Genomic DNA, 26698 nt, shown 5'->3' with positions numbered 1-26698 from the left:
ATTTGAGTAAACCACAACTTTAGCCCAAAACCCATCTTTCCCAGTCTCTTTAAATGGTCTGTAACATTGCCTGGAACCATAAAACTGAAGTGTGTCATTCTTTGTTAATCTTGTTTTCTTCTAGAAGTTTTTTCTTCAGATTAAAAAAAGAGAGTAGCAAACATTCAGTTCCCAACATTTCATTCAGGTGACAAGAGGGTTACCATGCTCCCTCAGGCAGTCTGAAAGCACAAGGAAGGAGCAAATAGCTATTTAGGAGGCAACCTTTCCTTTCCAATGCTGGTGAGGCCCAGAACTCATTGCCAGGTCCTCCAAGACCAGCTCCATTTTGGTCCAGAAAAGGCACTTTTTAGGAGCAAAAATGAAGCTGATTCTCCTGCTGTTGCTTTAGTGCAGGCCAGGTTAACTTCAGGCCTATCTCTGCTTTTCAGACCAATATTCCAGATAGGCTTGGCTTAATTTCCTAGATAGTCCTGTCAAGTATTCCCCTCTGAGTGCAGTGCCTTCAACATTGGCTGGCCAGGCATACAGAGGGCAAATGGCACAGTCACTGTGTTTAGAGCCCTTTCCTACAATCTCCTGAAGGACTGAAGGCAAAGCTGCCTGGTTTTCTATGTTACTAACAAATAAAAAATTTTTAGCTAGAGCTGCCATAGCAACTTCTCCCAGCCCCAAAGAAAGATGCTTGCTTCCATATTAAACAAACAAACAAACAAACTCCCCCCAAACCTTCTTATGAATTGCTAACCACTGCCTGTAGGTGAACTTAAGAATCAAATCCTGGGGATATGGGTTCCCTAAGTGCACCAAACCTATTCAGTCATCTAGATATTTAGGTTTTGAAGCAGGGGATAGAGTTTAATGTAATGATCAGAAATTCAACCAGTCAGGCCATCAGGGAAATACAAATCAAAACTACAATGAGATACCACCTCACACCAGTGAGAATGGGGAAAATTAACAAGGCGGGAAACCACAAATGTTAGAGACGATGTGGAGAAAGGGGAACCCTCTTGCACTGTTGGTGGGAATATGAACTGGTGCAGCCACTCTGGAAAACTGTGTGGAGGTTCCTCAAAGAGTTAAAAATACATCTGCCCTACGACCCAGCAATCGCACTGCTGGGGATTTACCCCAAAGATACAGATGCAGGAAATGCCGGGACACCTGCACCCCGATGTTTCTAGCAGCAATGTCCACAATAGCCCAACTGTGGAAGGAGCCTCGGTGTCCATTGAAAGATGAATGGATAAAGAAGATGTGGTTTATGTATACAATGGAATATTACTCAGCCATTAGAAACGACAAATACCCACCATTTGCTTCGACATGGATGGAACTGGAGGGTATTATGCTGAGTGAAATAAGTCAATTAGAGAAGGACAAACATTACATGGTCTCATTCATTTGGGGAATATAAAAAATAGTGAAAGGGAATAAAGGGGAAAGGAGAAAAAATGAGTGGGAAATATCAGAAAGGGAGACAGAACATGAAAGACTCCTAACTCTGGGAAATTAACTAGGGGTAGTGGAAAGGGAGGTGGGCGGGGGTGGGGGTGACTGGGTGACAGGCACTGAGGGGGGCACTTGATGGGATGAGCACTGGGTCTTATTCAATATATTGGCAAATTGAACACCAATAAAAAATACATTTATATAAAAAAAAGAAAAAGAAAAATTCAACCAGTCAATTGGCTCAGAACTCTAAAGGATACCAGAAGCCAGAATAGGCTGAAAGGACAAGCTTCAAGGCCAGGACGTCTAAGTCAAGTCCATCTCTTTTCCCAACTGCTCTTTGCTACTACTGTCTACAAAAAATGAAATTAACAAGGGCTAAAGAGTGAGGACAATTTGATCTCTAAATCAGTTCAAGGCACTATCAGGCACTAAGCTATGTGCCAGGTGTATAAGACACTGTCCTTGCTTTCTTATTTAGGAGGTCTGGAAAGGGGAAATGGCATATAGACAATCACAAAATTAAGTGAAACATGTTATTAAAAAATTTGTAACAAATCATAAATAATAAGCATTTAATTTCAGTAACAGATTGGAATGAGAAGACTGTGAGAGGCCCAGCAGAAAACCAGGACAGGGAAAGCCATAAAGAAGAAGTAATATTTGAGCTGGAATGGGATAGTGAGGCACTGGGGTCCACCCAGCTCAAAGCTGACACTCTGGATTCCTTCAAGGGGTCCAGTGCTCTCATTCTGCCCTGTTCTTTTTTTTTTTTTTTTTTTTTTTTTTTCATTCTGCCCTGTTCTAATAGCCTATCTACTCTAGCCAACTCATCAAATCTCATACATACACCCTCAAAAAAAGACCACACCTTTCTGGTATCTTTTCCTAAGGAGTGCCTAACGCTGGGAAAAATAAGGCATCCTATTCAAGGAATATCTATGTTTGAAAAGAGAGCACATCAAAACAAAATTTATCAATCTAAAGGAGTAAGTTTCAAGGACAGAAAGCTGAGAACTATGGCAAGGAGTAAACCCTTAAATCACATCAGCATCAGACTACCAAAAAAAAAGTCAAGAGGAAAAAAATCCTTCTGCTTTCTGAAATGGCTGATTCCTTTGTTTCTTTCTCTGACTTATCAAATAAATGTGATTAGGAATATAAGTATTCCTTGTAAAATTGCTTCCGGCCCAAATCTTGGCCAGGAGGAAACAACTGAGGACCTCTGGGAATAGGCCAGGACTCTCTGCACATATATCAAGTGGCCTATCATTTTGTGTGAAACAAACCCAGAAGGTGAAAGCCAAAAACTCTGAGCACACCCCTTCTACAAAGGTCAGAACATTCCTGGGCCATTTACCAATTATGCTGTATAGCCAATATGGTGAGAGGAATGGATTTCTAGGACTACAACAGGTAAGGGTACTTTTAGGATGTTAATCTTTGGGAAAGAATCAATGCTTACAAAGATTCTTGTCAGAGAAAGTGATCAGAGTCACATGGTATGAAAAGTGAGATTAAGATTAGCCAAAGGGAATAAGGAATGCCCTAGATCAAATGCATAGCAAGGCCCTAGTACTTACAGTTCCTAGGACTTGCCATCCCTCCTCATCAGCATTAGAAGGAACCCCATTTATAGGCCAGAAGCTGGGATGGTAAAGGGGAAGAAAACCTCAAGCATTATATTCAAGAGGGGAGACAGAACCTCTGGTAACATACACTACCATGTGGGAGGATGCAGCTTTCAGAGGGTTAAGACCTCAAAATGAAGAATGAGAGCTGGGTATTCTTGCCCTGTCCAGGGCTCCCTTTCAGCAGTACCAAGGTTTACTATACCAAGAAATATAACCAACCATAAAACAAAAACATATGTACCCAGAATCAGATATTCATGACAAAGAATCTCTCCTCTGACCAAACCTGAGTCTGGTTGCACTAAGTTCTCTTTCTAACTAGGCCCTGACCTTGAGCTCTGTTTAGTCCACTTTTACCAATAATCCTGCCAGGTCAGTTTAATGAAAATTCTTCACCTCTGACATCTGACCAAATTCCTTACCTACCACCTTGGCCTGCCTCCAGCAAAACTCATGTCCAGTTAGTCCAAACTTTGCCTTACCCGTGATGTTTCCTCTTAGTAATTTTCCATCTACTACCTTCAACCTGCTCCTTGGCTATAAATTCTCACTTTTCCTTATATTCAGAGTTGGGCTCAATCTGTCTCCCCATTACAATACCCCAATGTAATAATCACTTTGAATAAAGTCTGCCTTACCATCTTTAACAAACATCACAATATTTTTTTCTTAAGCATTCATCATACTCTTTTTTTCCTTACTACTTCATGGTTCTTGTGAGTAGACTAGCATGTGACTAGGAATCTAGCTAGCCTTTGAATACTAGCTCCCACACACATACAAAAAACCCCACATTCTCTACCTCCTTACTCTGCTATATTTTCTTCAGAAAACTTATACCACCTATCTGATAGATAATAAACAAGCAACCACCTCTCTATTCTGGAATGTAAGCAAAGACTACTCTGTTTTGTTCATTACTCTATCCCCCACACCTAGAACAGTACCTGGAATATATGGTACTTAAACAAACAAAATCTTGCCATTGAATAAAAAGAATCAGAAAAGTTCAGAGTTGAAAGGGTCTTTTATAGACTATAGACCTCAAATCTCATACTACATTGTGATCCAGAAGTGATTAGAAAGTAGTTTTGTTTACATATCACAGTGTTTTTCTAAATTTTAAATGTGTAAGAATTATATGCAGGACAGCTATTCTAGGTTCTCAGAAGCCCTATTACCCAAGGTTAAGCCCTAGACCTAAAATAGCCTTGTTGTTGCTAATCTGTTTTACTTTGGCAGACCCCTAAGTGGGAAGTTCTTCCTTGAGGACCCACAGTGGATATGAATTCCATTACACTGGGATCTGTGCTTTGTTTTTGAATTCCCAAGGCCTAGTACAGGGCACTACTATGCTAAGAATATGACCTGGCACACAGTGAGAACTCAGCACCATGGGAATAATAAATGAGTGATGGCAGGTCTGCATTAGAATCCAAGTCTCCTAATTTCTAGTCCATTTTTACTCCCATAACAATATGCTGCCTTCAAGTTCCAGGTTTATTTCTAGATTAATGGCATACAAACCCTTTTTATTATAAAAACTAAGTTGGAAACTTCTCCCCCAAACATACTTAAATTTTCCTGACGACTCACTCAGGACAAATAAAGAAGGTAGTAACAGTGTCTGTGCCATGGTTCCTGTCATTCCCAGAGTTGCTATCATGGGGCTTCCGTGTGCCCTTCTAGCTGGAAGAGCTACCCAATCCTTGTGCTGATGATGGGTCTAGAGTAGCACAGTCTATTAGAAACATAATATGGTCACATGTGTAATTTAAATATTTCCAGTAGCCACATAAAAAGTTTTTTAAAAAGTAAAATTTTAGTATGTTATGTAATTCATTATCCAAAATATTATCATTTCAACATGCAATTAATATAAAAATTTTTTCATCATATATTTGCATCCTTTTTTCATACTGAGTCTTTGAATTCTAATATATATCTTACATTTACAGCACATCTCAATTGAAATCAGCCTGCCTGCCAAATACTCAACTACCACACGCGGCCGGTGGCTACCATATTGGACACACAGGTCTGGAAGGCTAAGATATGGGATATTCTAGAAAGCCTTCAAAACCTGGCAGCAGATGCTCACTGTAGGTTGCCATCTCAGGGGCAGCAGAATTCTCTGTTCTTATACTCATCTTTTCACCTGCTCACTTTGATCTTAGCTGGAGGTAGCATATTTCCATTTTGTGACAGGTCAATCAATCCTCAGGACTACAAAGAACAAAATATTAAGGCCCCAAACTGCAGAAGATGAGACCTCTTCTCTCTGAATCTTAAGCCTTTCTAGATACTCTGTAGCAATAGGTAGCTTCTTTCCAATACTCTGGACAAATCTATAGGTTAAACATAATTACTTCAATAGAAGCTACCCCTTTGCAGGGAAGACTTAGAGACCTCTCACAGACAAGAGCATAATCTCAATGCAGCCGAGTCAAAAACTATCCTACACAACTCTCACTAGAGGGACATGTAGCAATAGTAAAATTATATTTGTTCAAGATTTTACAATTTACATGATTCCTAACTTTATCATGATATATTTTATCATCATAACCCTATGAGGCAGGAAGAAAGATTATTCTTATTTCACAAATGAGAAAAATGAAGCTCAGAGAGGTTAAATGACTTGACCAAGGTCACTGAGTAAAGCTAGGATTTAAAAGGGGGGCTTCAATCTATAGTTAATGCTATTTTTTTATCATACATGCATTGCAAAATGGAAAGCTTATTATGCATGTGTGTATACACCCAAGACTGGGAAAACTCAAGATGACCTTTCTGCCTATATGGCATATGCACACATGAGAGGGAAGAATTAACACATCAGACAGAAGGACTGAATACACACTCACACACTGGAAAAATAGAAAGGTTTCTTAATATATATAGACATACCAAAGAGCAAAGTATATATAATATACATGTATGAGATAAAGAGATTATATCTATACATGTATGCACATGGAAGGAGATATGACTTGTGTATATTCATTTAAAACAAATGAATGAGTTTCTATTTTGTATGTACACACAAGAAAGGAATAGTCAGTTTATAAACATTATGGACACATCAAGAGGGAGAAACAGATTATTCGTATATAAGTATGTACACATCAGAGCAGTGGCTAAGTTATTTATATACATTCGGGAGAGTACCAAGGAAGCACGGATAGTCAGATTATCAGCATATAAACACATGCACGTGAAGATTCTACCCTTAGTGCTGAGTATGCTATTTTTCACTCATTCTAATGACCCCCACCAGCAAGTTGGCTCAAACAGTTATGTAATTAATGTAGCTACTCTGTATTCCACCCAGAAATGCTCTGCTTTTGTCTCTGCTTGTCGTTCAGAGTCAGTCATACACTCGATACCACTTACCTTGCTGCTGCAACCAAAATAAGAGTTAAGGAAATGAAAAGAAAAAAAAAAAAACGTTAAAACCACAAATTCTCAAGTTTTAGAACGCAAGTGCTGTCTTTAAGCCGTTCAGGAGCACTCCTTGGTTTGACAGAGAAGCCATAGGATGAACTTTCTAAGCCACAGCATGGCTGCTTGCCCAACGGACAAACAGAGCCAAGGAGCTATTATTCTCAATTGCACCAGCTGGCTGGCTCCACGGTGCAAAGTTGATGATAGGAACAATAACCAGCAGAGAAATCCCTTCAGTGAAAGGCTGGGCAGGAGTCTCGCTGGCTACAAATCTAGGAATCCAATCTGGTCCACATGTCTGCTGAGGGGGACTCTGATGACCAGCCTGCTGAAGGCAATAGCAGCCAAACTTCAATGGGATGTGGAATTCTAACCCAATCGATTCCAGGATTTGAGACTGAGACAGAAAGCAGGGCAGCTACTGCTCCTGCTGCTGCTCCTCCTCCTCTCCAGCTGCTTCCTGCCTGCAACCTCCCATAGGGCACCAGCCCTCCTCACACGTTCCTGGCGCACACACCCCCTTTCCCAGAACACTCACGCACATACAAACCTCGCCAGCAAGCTCACTCACACACCCTTGGTGAGTGTCTCTCCCTCTTGCTAAATATAGATCTTACTCTCTCCCCTCCCCCATTTCTTCCTCTCGTTCTTCTCCCTCCCACCTTCTTCTCTCCCTATCTACCTCTCTCATGTCTAGGCTATAGGATATAAAGAGACATAAGACCAAAGACTATACTTTGAGGACCTCCCAGTCTCACAGAGAAGACAGAACACAGCAAGAAATTGCCAGAGCACAGTACAAAGGAAGTCTTGTCTTCTACTGAAACAAACTCTAGGTTTTTTTGCTTAGTTAGTTGTTCGGGTTTGTTTTTGTTTTTGTTTTTCCATATATACGATATGCTTTCTGCATTTGGCAAAGCTGGAAAACAGGTGAAGTACTTAAGTTCAGTTAATATCAAATAGCACTATGTTCTCAGAGTAGATACCTAGTCCAGTTCTTCCTGAATATCCACAGCAAATAAAAAAAAAAAAACAAAACAAAACTGGAAAACAAGAACTCCCTTAGGCTATGCCAAGGCAATGAATAAAGAGAAGTAGGGGAAGCTGGATGGGCTGAGGTAGACCCCACTGCAGAAGTCTGGGCCACAGATAATTTTGGGATCCAGAATTAGGAACTAAACAGACTAAAGTAAAATCACATTGACAAAAGCTATTTAAGATTCAAGGCCCTGGTTTCGTGATCTCAAATTTTGCAGTCCCTCTTTGCCAATGGCAGTCCCATCTCCGTGGAGACTTGCTAGTCAGGTGGCTCTCACACGGCCCTAATTCCTAATAACTCAACAATTCTACTTAGGACTCATCAGGAAATTGACTGTCCTTATCTTCAAAGAGCACTCAAGTTGCTGACTGCAACATAATGCCAAACAGAAGTCAGGAACCCTTGAAGCCATGGAGCATAAAATGCCAGATACATCAAATATATAATATACCTTTCCACTCAGGAAAGGTAAAAACACCCACAGAACAGGAAAAACACTGAGTCCAAAGAACCACAGAATTCTTCTCAATATAGGGCTCCAATTAACTAGTAATCCAGTTAAGCCATTTCTATTTCTTCTTCTAGAATAGAAGAATTTCGATTCTACCTCCTCTGAGCCTGATCTAATGAGAGAAGGTCCTTCTCTTCTTTAGGTCAACGAAAGGTGGACAAGTTTGATTCACCCAGCATATCCATGCCAGGCTCTCAAAACTTCCTACCTCTGCTGCCCTGCAACATTCTTCATGACAATCCACAATAAAACATGGCCTTGTTAGCCAGGAATCAGGCACTCAGTCCATGCAGGCCACCCTAGAAATTGTCACTGCAGAACAGGCAGCCCTATATGGTAGATAAAATAAGCCTTTAAATGAAGAATGATTTCCTTGGCTTATCCAAGATCCTGAGGAGAAAGTGTTGATTCCAGAGCCAACATTTGCCTCCCTACTGCCTTTTTCCAATAACATTGCTTCCCCCTCAACCCAGGAAGAAAATTTAGATTCCAAGAGAGCTAAACAACCCATTTTTTAGCCATCCACCTCATTATGCAGCCAACACTAACAGCAGAGCAAATACCTCCTAACCCAGTCGGGAGCTGGCTGGATGACAGAAGAGATAAGGACTGACAGTGCAACTATACCCACATCTAAATATAGAAAAAAAAATCACTTGAAAAGTGTCAAATTTCAGTGGAAGTCACAGCCAATTTACTGAGGAGCTTCCCATATTTCAGCCAGAAGAAAAGAGGTAAAGGGTTTAAAACAAGAAATATAGGGAAGACTGATTAAGTCAGAATTCCCTCCCACTCATAAAGAGACCAGAGAAGTGGCTGTCATTATCAGGTTTGGATCTAGGCTTCCTATTCTGAGAAGCTCAAATTCTGAAGAGGTAGGAATGATCCTCAGAGCTAGGACACTGCCTAAAGAATATACTTCTTCTTACCTTATCCACCAGTGGCTCCAGGATCTGGCTGAGGCTTCTAGATGTTATACCTGAGGTTAAAGTGACCCTGTTTTGGTCATTTGCCTACTCAAATGCATGCAGCCCATCTTCTATTCAACTAGGGTTTTCCAGAAAAAGAAAGGCTCAGACAGGAGAAGATGGGTTTATGACACAAGGCACAACATATCTGCAATCTCTAGTTATGGTCTTCAAACTTCACAGGAGAGTTCATGTGGCTTTGATCATAAATTACCGTTGTTACCTTTCTGCTTTCCTATGCTTCAGCAAAAGCATGGAGAGTAAGTGGGAAAGTGATAAACAGCTGTCACTACAAGCTCTAGTAAAAAAGCAGGCTCCAAAAAAAAAAAAAAAAAGAAGGCTCCTTCTACCATGCATCAAGGCCCATAGACTGTCAGGTGTCACATGACCAAAGGACAGTTAAACCTCTTCTGTGGACTAGCCTTTTGGGATAAATGTAAAATTTGCTTCCTGAGCCATGTGAGGAACAATGCAGGCCCCTTGTCACAGTGAATCCGGCTTTTGGGAATCCTAGGCAGGCTAAAAGGATGGGGGTGCTTTTTAGAGTTAAGAAATAGCACAAGCACCCACCTCAGTTGGGAAGCTTCCTCAAAGCAGGGGTTTTCAAGAGCTGCTGGGCAGAATTGGAAAAACAGATTGGGTTAAGAAGGAAAAGGCATTTATCCAGAAGCTGTGAAATGCTCTGAACAGACATTCTCAAGGTCTGGTTCCCAATTTAAATCTTTGCAGGGATCTTCGCCTAGAGATAGATGAGTCAAGATGGAAATTCAACATGAGACATTGACACTCACGCAGAGTTGTGGGAAGGTTCAGAGCTGCAGGAGCTCTAAAGGGGAACCAAATGGGTGGGTTAGTCAGAAGACCACCTGGCATATGAAATTTATCCTTAGTTAAAGTATCTGAGTGGAGTCATAGGGATACTGGAGGAGGGGCTCATCAACTACAATTCTCCCCTTTAATATAAACTAGTCTAAGTCTCCCTCAAGCCATATACAACTGGGCCAAAAGCAAAGAATAAGCCTGCTCTAAACTTGGTCTGCCTTTTCAGATGTCACTGCTAGGTTCCTACCTCATCTCCCAATGTTGACAATCACCAACAAGGATGCAAAGGATAGGTGGAGCCAAAGTCTGACCTACAGCAGAGTAAGTTTTTGACTCTTTTTCTTCTCTAAGTAAAAAGCCAGAAGCAACATGAGAGGCTGACATGAGTCACACAAGTAGAATCTGTTTCATGAGGAAAATGGTTTGTTCTGGTGACTGAGAAAAGTCTTTTTTTCCCCTTAGAATTATGCCCTCTATAAACTACTCAGAAATTGCATACAGAAGAGAATGATGAGTGACGGGAGGTGATTCTCCTTCTTCCCTCAGGAACATGCCACTCTAGGGAAGTGATGAGCCTGGCAGAGATGTGCTGACTTCTGATGTGCGGAGGCATAGTTGCTACACAGACTAAATCAGACCTGACAAGCTGCAAGGCAGGCCTACGGAGTCACAAATTGCTGACAAATTTCAGTCCTATAGTCAGGTCAAGCACCAGCCCTGCTTAGCAAAAACTTAAAGAAGGATAAACTCAGGACTGCCAAGCTAAACAGGTTTTTAGCCTGTACCTCCAAAGGCTGTAACCCCATTTCCATTCCAGGACCAAACAATTAAAAACTTATAATTGAAGTAGTCTATGTCTCTACCGCTCTCTCACATAAACCTGTTCGAAAGTCACAGCTCTCAGATTTAGAACTAAGGCTGGTCCTGAACTAGATCTACTTATATACATCCCAGTCCAATCCACAAAGTACACTGGCCCTAACTCAATCTCTATACCCCAAGGAAGCCAATTCTCATTGGGCCATTTGTGGAGGATTCTCTAATAAGAATCCAAAATTTGAAATTTTTTTGAGAAAAATTTTATTTAAATTCAATTTGCCAATAACTAGTATAACACTCAGTGCTCATCTCATCCTGTGCCATCCATAATGCCCATCAAAATCTGAAATTTCATGGGGAAATTAACCCTTTGTATTATAAAGAGACTATATTCTAACTGGCTTAATATTGATCGAATACCTCCTTTGGTTCTTTGTAGCTGAGATATACCTGAGGGTAAACCCAAATCTGGAGACTTCTCTTGGTGTTCAAAAATATCTGGCATGAAGCACTGAATTACAAAAAGGTAGCTAATGTTCAAAGGGAAAGAGAGGACTTGAGACAAATCTCTTAAGGATCTCTGACAAATAGCAGGGAAGTAGGGTGGGGAGAAAGGGAAGTACTTAACTATTTGAGTGGAGAGAGAGCTAGACTTAGCTTGCAAAGCAAAGAATGCCAAGGGAAAGCCTGTTGGTGGCAGCAGCACTGGAGTCCTACACTGCCAGCTCAACCCATACCAATCACACAGGGATATGACTTCTCTGCTTAGACACAAGACCCTTAAAACTTCTATATTCTAGTTCTCCATCCAGTGACAGAATCGCCTGCAAAATCTTTTGCGCCCATATCACATGTCACCAAGTCTAATCTATTGTACCTTCTTATCTATAAACTCTGTCCCCTTCTCTACAACCCTTAATCTAGGCTTATTTCTCACTTGAGTTACTGTAAAATATTCATCCTCCCTAGTCTACCCTCCTGCAAAACCACTTCTCTACTCCCAATTCATTTTTAACAAATTGTTAGAGGAATACCAAGCTTTTATATAGCCCTTAGAAGGAATTAACCCTGCTGACACCTTGATCTTGGACTTTCAGCATCTAGAACTATAAGACAATATACTTCCGTTGTTTAAGCCACCCAGCCTGTGGCACTTTGTTATGGCAGTCCCAGCAAACGAATACAGTACATTTAAGGACTACTAATACAATCCTGAAAAAAAAAAAAGTTTAAGTAGTAAATGAATACTTATTAAGTACCTAGATGTTGTACCAGGCATGATGAAAAGATATGATCCTTGCCCTTAGGGAGGTCATAACCTAAGAGGGGAAATGTTTGGGCATCGGCATTATTATATCCATACTATATATCCTAAGGGAGAGCAGTATTAGGTTTTGTGCTTGGGTGACCAGTAGTGGCATTGACTGAAAGGATATACAGGAGATGACGTGGAGGAGAAAGAAAAGACAATGAGTACAGTTTGAACGTACTGCATGTGGTGCTTATGAAAATTCTGGAAGCAAGATCCATAGGCAGCTAGATATATGCATATGGAACTCATGAAAGAAGATTGAGGTGAGATAACAATTTGGGATTCATCAGCTTCTGGGTAAAGCCATGGATGAGATTATCTAGGGCAGAGAAAGAGATGGAAAACAGAGCCCTAGGAATCATCAAGTTTTAAGGGGCAGGCAGATAAGGAAAAATGCTGTAAAGGAAACAAAGATGGAGCTGTCAGATATAAGAAAAGGGCTTGGAGGGAAAGATACCACAAAAGTCAAGAAGGAAGACTGTTTTAGGGAGAAACCAGTCAAAAGTTTTTATCTCACCTGTCATAAGAAATGCTCCAGGATGCTCTAAGGACATCTAGAATGCCCTTCCTAACCTGTCATCTTTGTCTATTTATGTTTCGATGTCCTCAGGTGTGGACCAAATAAACACATTTCCCTAGCATGCTTGAAGATGACAACTAGTAAAGGGAAGTAGAAGCCTAAGGAATTATGGAAAATTGTTACAATTACCTTTTCCCTTTGGCTTCAAGAAGTCTTATTTTATACACAATGACTGTACTTCAGGATATGACTATTTTGGAATGGTGGTAAATCTCACTGCATTGTTTACAGAAAGAATGTTGCTTATAAGGAACCATGGATCTCCTTAATAACATATGTTGATAAATACAGAAAACAAGTTATCCCTTGATTTCCATCTTTCTAAACTCACATTATTTCATTTCTTGGACATTTTCTGATACTTAATAATTGCTACTTAGTACTCTCTGGGAATTCTTCTGACTTTTCTGACCACCTAACTCACAGGGTTTGCTCCCTCCATTCTCTAAGTGTTAATCATTTCCTTTACAACTAATTACTTATACTGCCTTGTAACATCACTTCAAAGTTTAAAGCAAAAACAAAAACAAACAAACAAAAAACACCCAAAGTTTAAAGCAAAGCTTTGCGGGCTGTTTATTAAGTATCAGAAGCTAGAAACTCATTACAGTTCCTAGCAAAGGAGTTAAAACATAGATATGGATATGAAAAATCCAAGTAGAAAGTAGAAGTAACAAGAAAGTAAGTGGCCAGGAATAAATCTAAATCTTTGAACTCTGTTTTCTACCTATGTGTACTAGGCCCCCAAGATGATACTCCAGGTGAATATCCACTTGATTCCTAAGACTTCAGACTCCTGTATGCCTCATACCTTAATGTGCCAGGCTGGGCCATAAAGATGTCTTTCACTGAAGATCAATTCAAAATACAGGTTGAGCAGTTTGCAACTTGATCCCTTGTTCCTGGGTCACATCCTTGACTAGACATCTGAATTTCTCCCAGTGCAAGAGGAGAATATACATATAATATCAAAGGCCTAAAGCAGTTTTCTTAACCTGACTTTTCATGCCCCCAGTTTATTTCAACTGGCAGAGCTCCTGCCTCCAGCATTACAGCCTAATTAAAGTGCCTATCCTTTGGGCCTAGAGTGAGAGGGCAGCTTTTAGCAACCCTTTAAAGGTTAGAGTGAATGACTAATATTTATCATAAGAGACATAGTTAAAATGTGGGAGAATTGGAGAGAGGAAAATATTTCTAGCTTTCAAGGTTCTGATTTGGATAGGAATCAGGAAGACTCTCTGAAAGAGGTGATATCTGAGCTTAATTCTAAAGGATAAATAATATTTGGATATGTGGAAACTGCACAGAAGAAAAGGTATTAGGACAGAGGAAACAAGATGAGCAAAGATACGAAAAGGAGAAAAAGGAAGATGTTGTTGGAAAATAAAGGAAATGTATATTTAGTGAATACGAACAACATGCAAGGCCCTGCTCTACATGTATTGTCTTATCTACTCAATATTCATCTGCTGAGGCAAATGATATCCAATTCAGGGATGAGAAAACTAAGTTTCTAAGAGACTAGGTGACTTGTCCAAGCCTAAGGGTATATAGATAAGTAGTGGAGCCATATTTCAAACTCTGGCTCTGGCTCATTCCAAGTCCCAACATCTTCCAACTATACAATATGGCCTCTGGGTTAGCAAAAGTTAGAAACATAAGTTGGACTAAGTCGTAAGTAGTAATGGATGCCAGGCTAAAGAGCTGGGACTCTAATTTAACTACTAATAGAAAGAAAAAGTAACCTTCCTTCCTCCTCTTTCTTTCTTTAAGGAGAAACCTTCAATCATTCGCTCATTTACTCTCAGATATATGTTAAGAGCTTGCTGGGTGACAGACATTAGAGAGAGAAAGTTAAATAGACTCTATTCTGTATTTCCATGCTATTTTTATTTAGCTTTTATTTAAATTTCTTATTGAATTATATAGAAAAGTACACAAATCAAAAGTACATCAACATAAACAGAATCCCAGTCAAGAACAGAACATTGTCTGAATTCCAGAAGCTCCCTTGTACTCATATCTTGTCACTACCAACGCCCCCTCCCATTCCCCTACAAAGGTAATCACTGTCCTACAATCTGATCCCACAGATTACTTTGACCTGTTTCTGAGCTTAATATAAAAGGAATCATACAGTATATATTCTTTTTTTTTAAGATTTTATTTATTTATTCATGAAAGACACACACAGAGAGAAGCAGAGATACAGGCAGAGGGAGAAGCAGGCTCCATGCAGAGAGCTTGATGTGGGACTCGATCCTGGATCTGGGGATCATGTCCTGAGCCAAAAAGGCAGACACTCAACCGCTGAGCCATCCAGGCATCCCTACAGTATATATTCTTTTAAGAAATATATAATCTTGAGATCAAATGCTCACAGATTTATTTTTTTTAAGATTTTATTTATTTACTCATGAGACACACAGACAGAGAGGCAGAGACACAGACAGGGAGAAGCAGGCTCCCGGAGGGAAATCTGATGTGGGACTCGATCCCGGAATTCCGGCACCATGCCCTGAGCCAAAGGCAGATGCTCAACCACTGAGCCACCCAGGCATCCTTATTCACAGATTTCTAGGATAATATGATAAACACCAAAAATGACTTTATGAAATACTATAGAAAAATAGAAAACTGAGTAACTATCTGGGAACTCTGAGGAAGGCTTCAAAAGATGTAACATCGAAGTTGAGCCCTGAGCATAAGTGATAACCATGAGTAGTGCTCTGTTTCAGGAAGACAATGCTGGCAGTGGTATACACAATGTAGTCCAAGATGAATAAATAAAAGCAAGAAAAGCTTTGGAAGGCTAACATTATAGACTAAGCCGTAGAGAGGATCTGAACACAAAAGGGAACAGAGAAGAGACATATAAAAGAAATCATGGAGAGAAAAAGAGCAAGGTCTGGCAAATGATCCAATGTGGGAGGCAAGAGAGAAGGAAGAATGACACCATGATTTTGAGTGGGTGAGTAGCAGAATGACGGTGATTTTAATACAAACAGAGAACAAAGAATAAGAATAGGCCTAGGAGGGAAGTTTCAAACATTGGGAAACTGTGAAAATATCTAGTAGATAACTAGACATGAAGGATAGAAACCAAGGAAAAAGGAGGATTAGAAGTATAGATTTGGCAATTATCTGCTTAGAAAAGCTATCTGGGGGGCACCTGGGTGCCTCAGTGGTTGAACATCTGTCTTTGACTCAGGTCGTGATCCCGGAGTCCTGGGATCGAGTTCCACATCAGGCTCCCTGCGCAAAGCTTCTGCCTACGTCTCTGCCTCTTGTTCTGTGTCTCTCTCATAAGTGAATGAATGAATGAATGAATGAATGAATGAAAGGGAGGGAGGGAAGGGAGGAAGGAAGGAAGGAAAGAAGGGAGGGAGGGGCGGGCTAGCCAGAAGTCAACTGGCAGCCTAGCACAAAAGCCAGGATCAAGCACAGTACCAGCCATACAGTAGTTGCTCAATTAAGGATTCTGGATTAGAGGCAGATTCGAGATGGGGGGTGGGGTGGAGGAGTCCAAGAGGAAAACTGTAGAAAGAGACAGGCAAGGTAAAAAAGGAAGAGAATGGGAGAATCTAGAATAATAGAAGTCAGGGAAATAGGAAGTTACAAATAGGGAGTTTTAAAACACACACTGGAATGCTGCAGTGAAAAATGACAATAAAAACTGAGGAAAGTATCTGGGGGAAAATGTAAATATTAATTATTTCTATCTCCCCTCTGGCCTATAAGCTCCTAAATGATAAGAAAATGTCTTAAAATAGCCCCAATACACCCAGTGGTAACAACTTAATAGTTGGTTTGATTTAAAATGGAATAGTTTTATCAGTCGCTTCCTTTTGCATAACTTTGGCAACAGGATTTTCTCTCACAGAGGTAGAGTTCTTTCCTAGCCCATCAAATATTCCCATTGGATGGATAATCAAACAAGCATTAAGAGTCAGAGAAAGTAATAGAAAGCAAGAAGAGCTGCTTTGTTATCTGGAAACAAGTAATTTTAAATTTTATACACAGGTATCAATCAGAGTTGTTACTCATAAGAATTTACTAAATACCTTTCTTTACTGATAGGATGCCCAGAAAATAGTATCAGCTGGAGCTAAGTCTGCTACCAGTATCTGATAACCTCCTCTGACTCTAGGCAAGTCAACGGTATCATGGCATCCCCAGAGATGTTTTGATATGCACCTCAGAAATGAGAGCCAATCTCCACTCCTTCAAATAAGCTGCCTCAAATCCCAAGCACAGATGTGACATCTTATAATTCACAAGGTTCAGTCCCAACCTAGAACCAGATCTAAGATTTATAGAAGACCAACCACTGACAAACACCCAGATCCAGGCCCATAAACATGACCAGAACATTTTAGGGGGAAAAAAATCCCTGAGAAACATTATACATTTCTCCTGAGAAGCAAACAAAAGCAGCTCTTGGAAAACATTCCCACCAGGGCCCATGGTAGCCTTTGTCCACCTCCCCTAGACTCCTCAGGGCAAGGCATTCATTTCACTGACCTCTTCCTGCCAAGCCTCAGAGAAGCATCAGTGTAGTAGATAGATAGCCTCCTCTGAGTGATCTTTATAGTTATCCCAGGAATCCTATGCTACCAAGGAGTCCAGATACCTATAAAAACCTGAAACCCTAGGGCACTGGCTCCTTGCTTCTTTAACCATCAGAAGCACTTTCTCTGTGTTCCTCCTACTCAGTAGCAAAGGCTCCAGCTGTGAGCAACACCTCTGGCAGGTCACTCAGTCCTAGGCTAAGGGAAGTCATGCGAGGGCCCTGAAAACCAACAATTCTGGTAATATGAGGCTTGTTGGTGACTCTCTTTTTTTTTTAAATTTTTTTTAAAATTTTTATTTACTTATGATAGTCACAGAGAGAGAGAGAGAGAGAGAGAGAGAGGCAGAGACACAGGCAGAGGGAGAAGCAGGCTCCATGCACCGGGAGCCCGACGTGGGATTCGATCCCAGGTCTCCAGGATCACGCCCTGGGCCAAAGACAGACGCTAAACCGCTGCGCCACCCAGGGATCCCTGTTGGTGACTCTCAAACAATTTTCTAGAGCTTTACACTTAAAAAACGCATTTTTCTATGATCTCACCAGAACTGTGTTAAGAGAGGACAGCTATCCTTACTTTTACAGCTGAGGAGATTGAGAAGTAGAAAATAGTGTTTTGGGACACCTGGGTGGCTCAGTGGTTGAGCATCTGCCTTCAGCTCAGGGCCTGATCCCAGAGTCCTAGGATTGAGTCCCACATCAGGCTTCCTGCATGGAGCCTGCTTCTCCCTCTGCCTGTATCTCTGCCTCTCTCTCTCTCTCCTTCTCTCTCTCTCATGAATAAATAAATAAAATCTCAAAAAAAAAAAAAAAAAAGAAAAGAAAAAAATAGTGATTTGCTCAAGTTCTCTCAGATTTCAAGATTGAGTACTGCAAGGACCCAGATCTTTCTATTTCCAGTTTAGCCCTACATTTTAGTAGTAAGAGGGATAATTCTAAATGGACACAAAAGACATTGTATATCACAAATGGGGCCCCATATACCAGCCTGGCAACCACAATTCCCACCAACTAGATCTCAGGAAACAGATTCACAGGTGACAGACACAGAAGCTTCTATATTATCTTCTTTTCCCTTCTGCCTTAAAGGCATTATTAGTTTGTTAGGGCTACCCTAATACCACAGACCGGATGGTTTAGGCAACAGAAATTTATTTTCTTACAATACTAAAGGTTAGGAGTCTAAGATCAAGGTGTCAGCAAGGTTGCTTTCTTCTGAGGCCTCTCTCCTTCGCCTCAGATGGCCATCTGCTGTCTTCACAGGCTCTTCCATCTGTGTCCTAATCTCTTTTTATAGGAACACCATTCAAATTGGACTTGGGACCACCCATATGACCTCAATTTACCATAATTAGCTCTTTAAAGGCCCTCTGTCCAAATATCACATTCTGAGATACTGGGTATTAAGATTTCAGTACATGAAGTAGGGCGAGGGAGCAGGTGGTGGCACACAATTCACCCCATAACAGAAAGAAAAGGTAAAATCAGGGTTTTGGTGGTACTCTGGATTTAAAAGGCAGAGGAAAAAAGGACACAATCCAGAATCAGAAGCCAGGTACCCTGATGTTTTCCTTTCCTTTGTAAGGAAACTTTGGAATGGAATAGAAGAAACATACTGGCTGGTCACTTTATAGAGAAAAAGAATTAGGCCAGTCTCCGCTTCCTTCTCTGTTCTGGCCTGCTTCCTAACAAACGTGGATAACATGGGCAGGAGAATCAGGTGTGTCCTTTCTGGGTACTCCTGCTCTGTTCAATGCAGGTGGGAGTAGGAAAGGTAGAGGGCCTGTGTTCATGTGTATAAAAATAAATTTTAAATTTTAAAAAATATTTTATTTATTTATTCATGAGAGATACACACAGAGAGAGGCAGAGACACAGGCAGAGGGAGAAGCAGGCTCCAGGCAGGGAGATCAATGTGGGACTTGATCCTGGTACTCCAGGATCACGCCCTGAGCTGAAGGTAGGCACTTAACTGCTGAGCCACCCAGGCATCCCAAATTTTAATTTCTTAAGAATATCACAATTATTACTCACTCAGCTTCATCTTTGGAATTTCTTTCTACCTAAGATTTTAGTTTTACCAAAGCAGTTGAATTCCAAGCACTGAGATAGATTTGTGTATTAGAAAAATAGAAAAGGAGGAACAGAGATAGGCTGTAGGAAAAACTGGCAGCTCAAGAGCATGCTTTGTTACTGAACAACTGGGCAAGCTACTTCTACACCCTGTAAAAAACTTATTTCAGAGGCTTAGATAATATTGCCAATTTCTCCGCAGACAGGCAACAAAGAGAAGAAAGAAAGGTTGCAGGTTAGGGAACAATTAAGGCAGAATGAGGCAAATTCAAGAAAGGTCCAAAGAAGTTTAAAAGGAACAGGGCTGCACAACAAATATCATTCTCAATGGGGAAGCACTGGGAGCCTTTCCCCTAAGATCAGGAACAAGACAGGGATGTCCACTCTCACCACTGCTGTTCAACATAGTACTGGAAGTCCTAGCCTCAGCAATCAGACAACAAAAAGACATTAAAGGTATTCAAATTGGCAAAGAAGAAGTCAAACTCTCCCTCTTCGCCGATGACATGATACTCTACATAGAAAACCCAAAAGTCTCCACCCCAAGATTGCTAGAACTCATACAGCAATTCGGTAGCGTGGCAGGATACAAAATCAATGCCCAGAAGTCAGTGGCATTTCTATACACTAACAATGAGACTGAAGAAAAAGAAACTAAGGAGTCAATCCCATTTACAATTGCACCCAAAAGCATAAGATACCTAGGAATAAACCTAACCAAAGATGTAAAGGATCTATACCCTCAAAACTATAGAACACTTCTGAAAGAAATTGAGGAAGACACAAAGAGATGGAAAAATATTCCATGCTCATGGATTGGCAGAATTAATATTGTGAAAATGTCAATGTTACCCAGGGCAATATACACGTTTAATGCAATCCCTATCAAAATACCATGGACTTTCTTCAGAGAGTTAGAACAAATTATTTTAAGATTTGTGTGGAATCAGAAAAGACCCCGAATAGCCAGGGGAATTTTAAAAAAGAAAACCATATCTGGGGGCATCACAATGCCAGATTTCAGGTTGTACTACAAAGCTGTGGTCATCAAGACAGTGTGGTACTGGCACGAAAACAGACACATAGATCAGTGGAACAGAATAGAGAATCCAGAAGTGGACCCTCAACTTTATGGTCAACTAATATTCGATAAAGGAGGAAAGACTATCCATTGGAAGAAAGACAGTCTCTTCAATAAATGGTGCTGGGAAATTGGACATCCACATGCAGAAGAATGAAACTAGACCACTCTCTTGCACCATACACAAAGATAAACTCAAAATGGATGAAAGATATAAATGTGAGACAAGATTCCATCAAAATCCTAGAGAAGAACACAGGCAACACCCTTTTTGAACTCGGCCATAGTAACTTCTTGCAAGATACATCCACGAAGGCAAAAGAAACAAAAGCAAAAATGAACTATTGGGACTTCATCAAGATAAGAAGCTTTTGCACAGCAAAGGATACAGTCAACAAAACTCAAAGACAACCTACAGAATGGGAGAAGATATTTGCAAATGACATATCAGATAAAGGGCTAGTTTCCAAGATCTATAAAGAACTTCTTAAACTCAACACCAAAGAAACAAACAATCCAATCATGAAATGGGCAAAAGACATGAACAGAAATCTCACAGAGGAAGATATAGACATGGCCAACATGCATATGAGAAAATGCTCTGCATCACTTGCCATCAGGGAAATACAAATCAAAACCACAATGAGATACCACCTCACACCAGTGAGAATGGGGAAAATTAACAAGGCAGGAAACAACAAATGTTGGAGAGGATGCGGAGAAAAGGGAACCCTCATACACTGTTGGTGGGAATGTGAACTGGTGCAGCCACTCTGGAAAACTGTGTGGAGGTTCCTCAAACAGTTAAAAATATACCTGCCCTACGACCCAGCAATTGCACTGTTGGGGATTTACCCCAAAGATACAAATGCAATGAAACGCCGGGACACCTGCACCCCGATGTTTATAGCAGCAATGGCCACGATAGCCAAACTGTGGAAGGAGCCTCGGTGTCCAACGAAAGATGAATGGATAAAGAAGATGTGGTTTATGTATACAATGGAATATTACTCAGCTATTAGAAATGACAAATACCCACCATTTGCTTCAACGTGGATGGAACTGGAGGGTATTATGCTGAGTGAAGTAAGTCAATCGGAGAAGGACAAACATTGTATGTTCTCATTCATTTGGGGAATATAAATAATAGTGAAAGGGAATATAAGGGAAGGGAGAAGAAATGTGTGGGAAATATCAGAAAGGGAGACAGAACGTAAAGACTGCTAACTCTGGGAAACGAACTAGGGGTGGTAGAAGGGGAGGAGGGCGGGGGGTGGGAGTGAATGGGTGACGGGCACTGGGGGTTATTCTGTATGTTAGTAAATTGAACACCAATAAAAAATAAATTAAAAAAAAAGGAACAGGGCTGGGAGATAATATTTGCAAATCATATATTTGGTAAGAACATATTAAGAAATCTTACAACTCAACAAAAAAAAAGACAACCCAATGTAAAAATGGGCAGAAGGTTTGAACAGATATTTCTTCAAAGAAGATATACAGATGGCCAACAAGCATATAAAAAGATGCTTAACGCTATTAGTCACTAGGAAAATGTGAATTGGATTCATAATGAGATACCGCTTCATATGCACTAAGATGATTTTAACAAAAAGATTAACAGGTACTGGTAAGGATGTGAAGAAACTGGAAAGCTCATATATTGCTTATGGGAATATAAAATGGCACAAGCCATTTGGAAAAGTCTGACAGTTTCTCAAAAGGTTAAACATAGTTACCATATGACCCAGCAATTCCATTCCTATGTACATACCCAAGAGAATTGAAGACCCATGTCCACACAAAAAAATGTACATGAACGTTCTCAATGGCATTATTATAATAGCCAAAAGGTGAAGGCAAATCAAATGTCCAACAATAAGTGAATGGATAAACAAAATGTGGTATATCCACAGAATGGAATATTATTCAGCCATATAAAGGAATGAAGTACTGATAGTTGCTGCAACACAGAAAAACCTTAAAAACATGTTAAGTGAAAGAAGGCAGATACAACAGGCTACATATTGTGTGATTTCATTTATATGACATGTCCAGAACAGATAAATCCATAAAGACAGAAAATAAATTAATGGCTGCCAGAGACTAGAGCAAAGCAGGGAATGAGGAATGACTTATTATGGGTATGATGTTTCCTTTGGAGTGATGGAAATGTTTTGTAATTAGATGATGGTGATGGCTGTACAACCTACTGAATATACCAAAATACACTGAGTTGTACACTTAAAATGGTGAATTTTATGTTATATGAATTATACCTCAATAAAAAGATATCTATTACTTAAAAAAAATAGAAGATTCCTTTTCCTTTTTTCAGTCCATGAAGGGGAAATGGTATAGAAATAGGGCTAGAATGAGAAGGCTGGAAGAATACACAAAGCACAGTGTACCTGTCTCTAATTCACCTTAGGACAGTGAAACCATGAGAGACTCCTAATTCTAGGAAATGAACAAAAGGTTGTGGAAGGGGAGGTGGGTGGGCAGATGAGGTAACTGGGTGATGGGCACTGAGGAGGGTACTTGATGGGATGAGCACTGGATGTTATACTATATGTTGGCAAATGAAACTTCAATTAAAAAGAAAAGTACAGTGAAAAGAGATGGAAGCCGGCTCTGTATGAAGGAAAAAAGGAGTCATAGTCATAGGTGACTGGAAAGATGAAATCTCGGAATTATAAAATTTCCTCAACCCAAAGTGACCAAGTATGAGTATGACCTCTCCTTTTTTTTTTTTTTTTTAAAGATTTTATTTATTTATTCATGATAGTCACAGAGAGAGAGAGAGAGGCAGAGACACAGGCAGAGGGAGAAGCAGGCTCCATGCACCGGAGCCCGATGTGGGATTCGATCCCGGGTCTCCAGGATCGCGCCCTGGGCCAAAGGCAGGCGCCAAACCGCTGCGCCACCCAGGGATCCCCTCCTTTTTTTTTTTTAAAGAAATTTTTAGGTAGGAGAAGCTTTCTCATTCCTCTCCAAGAAACAATTGCCCAAAATGAGAAAGGACTAGCTTCCCTATTCTACATCCTTTGCATTCATCCTGTCAACAGATATTTATGGAGTATCTACTATGTGTACAACAAGACAGCTACCTATCCTTCCCTCCCTTTAAAGTTAAATGAAACTCCTACTCCTAATTACTCTACATTATAGAAGGGATGGTTCAGCTTTCTCTTACTTTTCAAGAGGCCAATCATATTTAGTAGGTTCAGGGTTGGTTCAGCAAGCATTGAAACAAAATACAGGAGACACAAAATAAGTTTTGAGAGATTATGTCTTTTGGTTAAATGTGTTGGATTTTAGATCTGATGGGACAAGAGAGTGCATAAGAAGTGGCTAGAAACACGGGTCTACAGTTCAGGGGACACATCTGGGCTAGATACACAGATAGGCGAGTAATCCACATCTAAGTGGTAACTGACATAATGAATGAGATTTCATAGAAACAATGTAGGGGTTATATGAAAAGAGGATTGAGCAGAGAATACCAGAAAGACCAATATTCTAGAAATGAGCAAAGAGAAATCAGAAAAAGGAGACTAAAGAGATCAGAGAATAGTGGCAATGGGGATGGTTTCTTAAATGTCAAAACACAAAGGAGTGTTCAGTGTTAAACCCTACAGAATGACCCAATAAGATTTGAAAGCAACCACTAATTAGGTAGCTATGAGTTCATTGATGACCCTCACAAATGCAGTTTTAATGAAATGATAATGAAATCAACTGAGACTTTCTTCAAATGTATTTCTTGGAAAATGAGTGCTACAGAATGCTTCTCTAAAACAGAATTTCATGGTCAAATAAGTTTGCAATAACATTGTGTACATTATATCCTCCTCTTTAAGAATCATAACAAGCCTACAAGAGAGTAATCTATTAGTGTTATACTCTACTGGAACCCATTGTTTCCCAAATTTCTTTGACTATGGAACTCTATCACATAATAGAGGACCCACTGACAGTTCCAGAAACTGGAGTCCTGCAGAACATTGTTTTCACACTCTAGAAAACAGAGTTCTAAGATTATGGTGGTAATATGGTAGAAAATAGTGTTAAAAACACAGACTCTAGAGTTAAATAGACCTAGGTTTGAATGCAGTTCTCTTACCAGCTAAGTGACCCTGATTAAGTTTCTATCTTTCTAAACCTCAATTTCTTAGTCTATAAAATGGGCCAAATAACAAAGCCTAGTTTGTAAATTATTGTGAGGGATTCATTTTGATAATGCATGTAAATAAAGTACTTATGTGGTGATGTAGGTAATAAAGTTTTTGTTCAATGAGGAGTTATGGAACAGATGGGACATAATTGCAACAAGGAAGGGGAGTATGAGAACAGGTTATGTGAAGATCTAGTAATGGCCTGGAAGTGGCAGAGAGCAGGTGAACACTAAGCCTCCCTCCTGACCCAGTAATGGGGCATAAAAAAGGCATATCCTCCTTAGCAAGGACTTCAGTGGGCTCCTGACTGGCTCAATTGAGTTAGTAGAGCATGTGACTTGTAGACCAACAAGATCAAGAGGATCTTGATCTTGGGGACATGAGGTCAAGCCCCACGCGGAGGGTGGAGTTTACTTTTAAAAAGGCCAGGAAGGGGTTAGCAAACAGCCAGGTTTCAGTCAGTAAAGAATATATTGATTCCAGTCTCAGACGTCAGTAAGATTTCATAGAATTTGCAATTTGCAAATTGCAGGGCAGAAGAGGCCTCTTAGAACAGCTACAGCCCTTGTCTAAGAGAGCTTTCTCCAGGTTGTGAAGCAGTAGGGCCTGGTCTTGGGTAGAGATGACCATGAAGTTTGAAGAGAGATACTAAAAGTTGTGGTTGAGAGATGTCTACAAGTATTCAGGATATTACTACAGGATTTGAATTTCAACAGTGTAAGTAGTAGCACAAGATAAACAATTTAAAAATCCATCAATAGAGCACACAGTATACAAATTATAATACAATCACCAAGAGAAATATTATGTAGCTATTAAAGAGAATGCAGTAGCTCTATACTAATAAGGAAAAATCTCCAAGCTATAACATTAAATTTTAAAAGGTAAAGGACGATGTATGTAATACACATGCATGCTATGCACACACACATGCTTATAAATGCACAGATTATCGTAGACTGATTCACAAAACATAGATAACAAAGTGATAAGGAAGATAGGGAGACTAGAGGCCTGGAAGTTTAAAATAAGAGGGAAATTTTGCATTATACATGTTTATGTTTCTATTTTTACACGTATTACTTATTCAAAACATTCTTTAGTTTTTTAATTGTTGAGAGTAGTGATGGTTCGGGAGAGGGCTGACAGATTATGAGAAAAAAAAGAGCAAAAATGGTGATCTCCATGAGAGCAAAGAGGAGAGGTAGTAAAAGGTAGTCATACTCAGAGCGAAATCTTGAAGTTTAAAATTATACAAAGAATGCTTTCCTGATACAACTAAATCTAAGAGATGAGGTCCTCAGAGACTCCCCTTGAGCATCATTTTTCCCCAAGGAGAATACCTTTTTCAGAGCTTCAATAATAGCATGAGAAGGAAGTCTCTGGTAGGGAGAGAGTCGCAAATACAGAACAGTGCTTTGTGGGAGACAGTCGATTCATTCCGTCTTAATGATCTTCCCTGAGAAAATGCTGATATCTCTCAGGCTGACCAGCTGCAATCTTGGATCCCATGAGATTGCTCCATTTAAACACGGGCCTTCTAATCTATTTGCTCAATTCTATCTCTGCTTTCTAAATAAGGCTCTCCTTCTTCAGCTTTCTTTAGCAACCTAAAAGCTTCTGTCAAGGCTTCCTCACGGCCTACCTCCATTTCTTCTCCTTCACTGTCCCTTCCACCTGGAACACCCACCCACCTGCTGCCACCACAGTCTCTGTTTCTAGAGCTAAAAGTCTCACCTCCTCCCCCAGATTTTTCTGCAGCTAAGCCAAATAAGGTACAGAATCATATCCATTCCACCCACACTACTAACATTACTGCAATGTCATCAAACACTTATTAAGTACATATGGCCAGGTACTCAGCCAGCCCAGATACAGAGATGACCTATCTGATCTCTCCCCTCAAGCTGCTTACAGGAATGGCATAAGGGAGGGTGGGGGGGGAGCAGCCCAGGTGGCTGAGCGGTTTAGTGCTGCCTTCAGCCCAGGGCCTGATCCTGGAGACCCGGAATCGAGTCCCACGTCAGGCTCCCTGCATGGAGCCTGCTTCTTTCTCTGTCTCTGCCTCTCTCTTTCTCTCTCTCTCACTCTCTCATGAATAAATAAAATCTTTAAAAAAAAAAAAAAAAAAGGGATGGCATAAGGGTAGCTAGGTTCCTATGGTAGTTCCTCAAAGTCTATTGAATGCAGTTACCAGCTGAGAAAGTAC

At 40.3% G+C, this 26698-nt stretch overlaps 1 protein-coding gene across 14 annotated transcripts in view; it reads right to left on the bottom strand.

Annotated features, from left to right (window-relative positions):
• Positions 1-26698, bottom strand: part of UNC13B (unc-13 homolog B) — a 232387-nt gene that overhangs the window by 53341 nt on the left and 152348 nt on the right. For 2 of the 14 annotated variants that reach the window (XM_049116226.1, XM_049116227.1), the window contains exon 1: positions 6486-7001. The exons of 8 other annotated variants lie outside the window; for them this stretch is intronic. The gene's annotated coding sequence lies outside the window, so the exon portion shown is untranslated. Of the gene's footprint in view, positions 1-6485; positions 7025-26698 lie in introns of those variants that run through there. 4 more of the 14 variants (XM_049116233.1, XM_049116225.1, XM_035697163.2 and 1 more) reach the window with 4 other exon arrangements.

This window comes from Canis lupus, chromosome 11, assembly GCF_003254725.2.
Source record: "Canis lupus dingo isolate Sandy chromosome 11, ASM325472v2, whole genome shotgun sequence".
NCBI classification, from domain to species: Eukaryota; Metazoa; Chordata; class Mammalia; order Carnivora; family Canidae; genus Canis; species Canis lupus.
The sequence above is the reverse complement of the archived record's forward strand: the minus strand, read 5'-3'. Positions and strand labels throughout refer to the sequence as shown.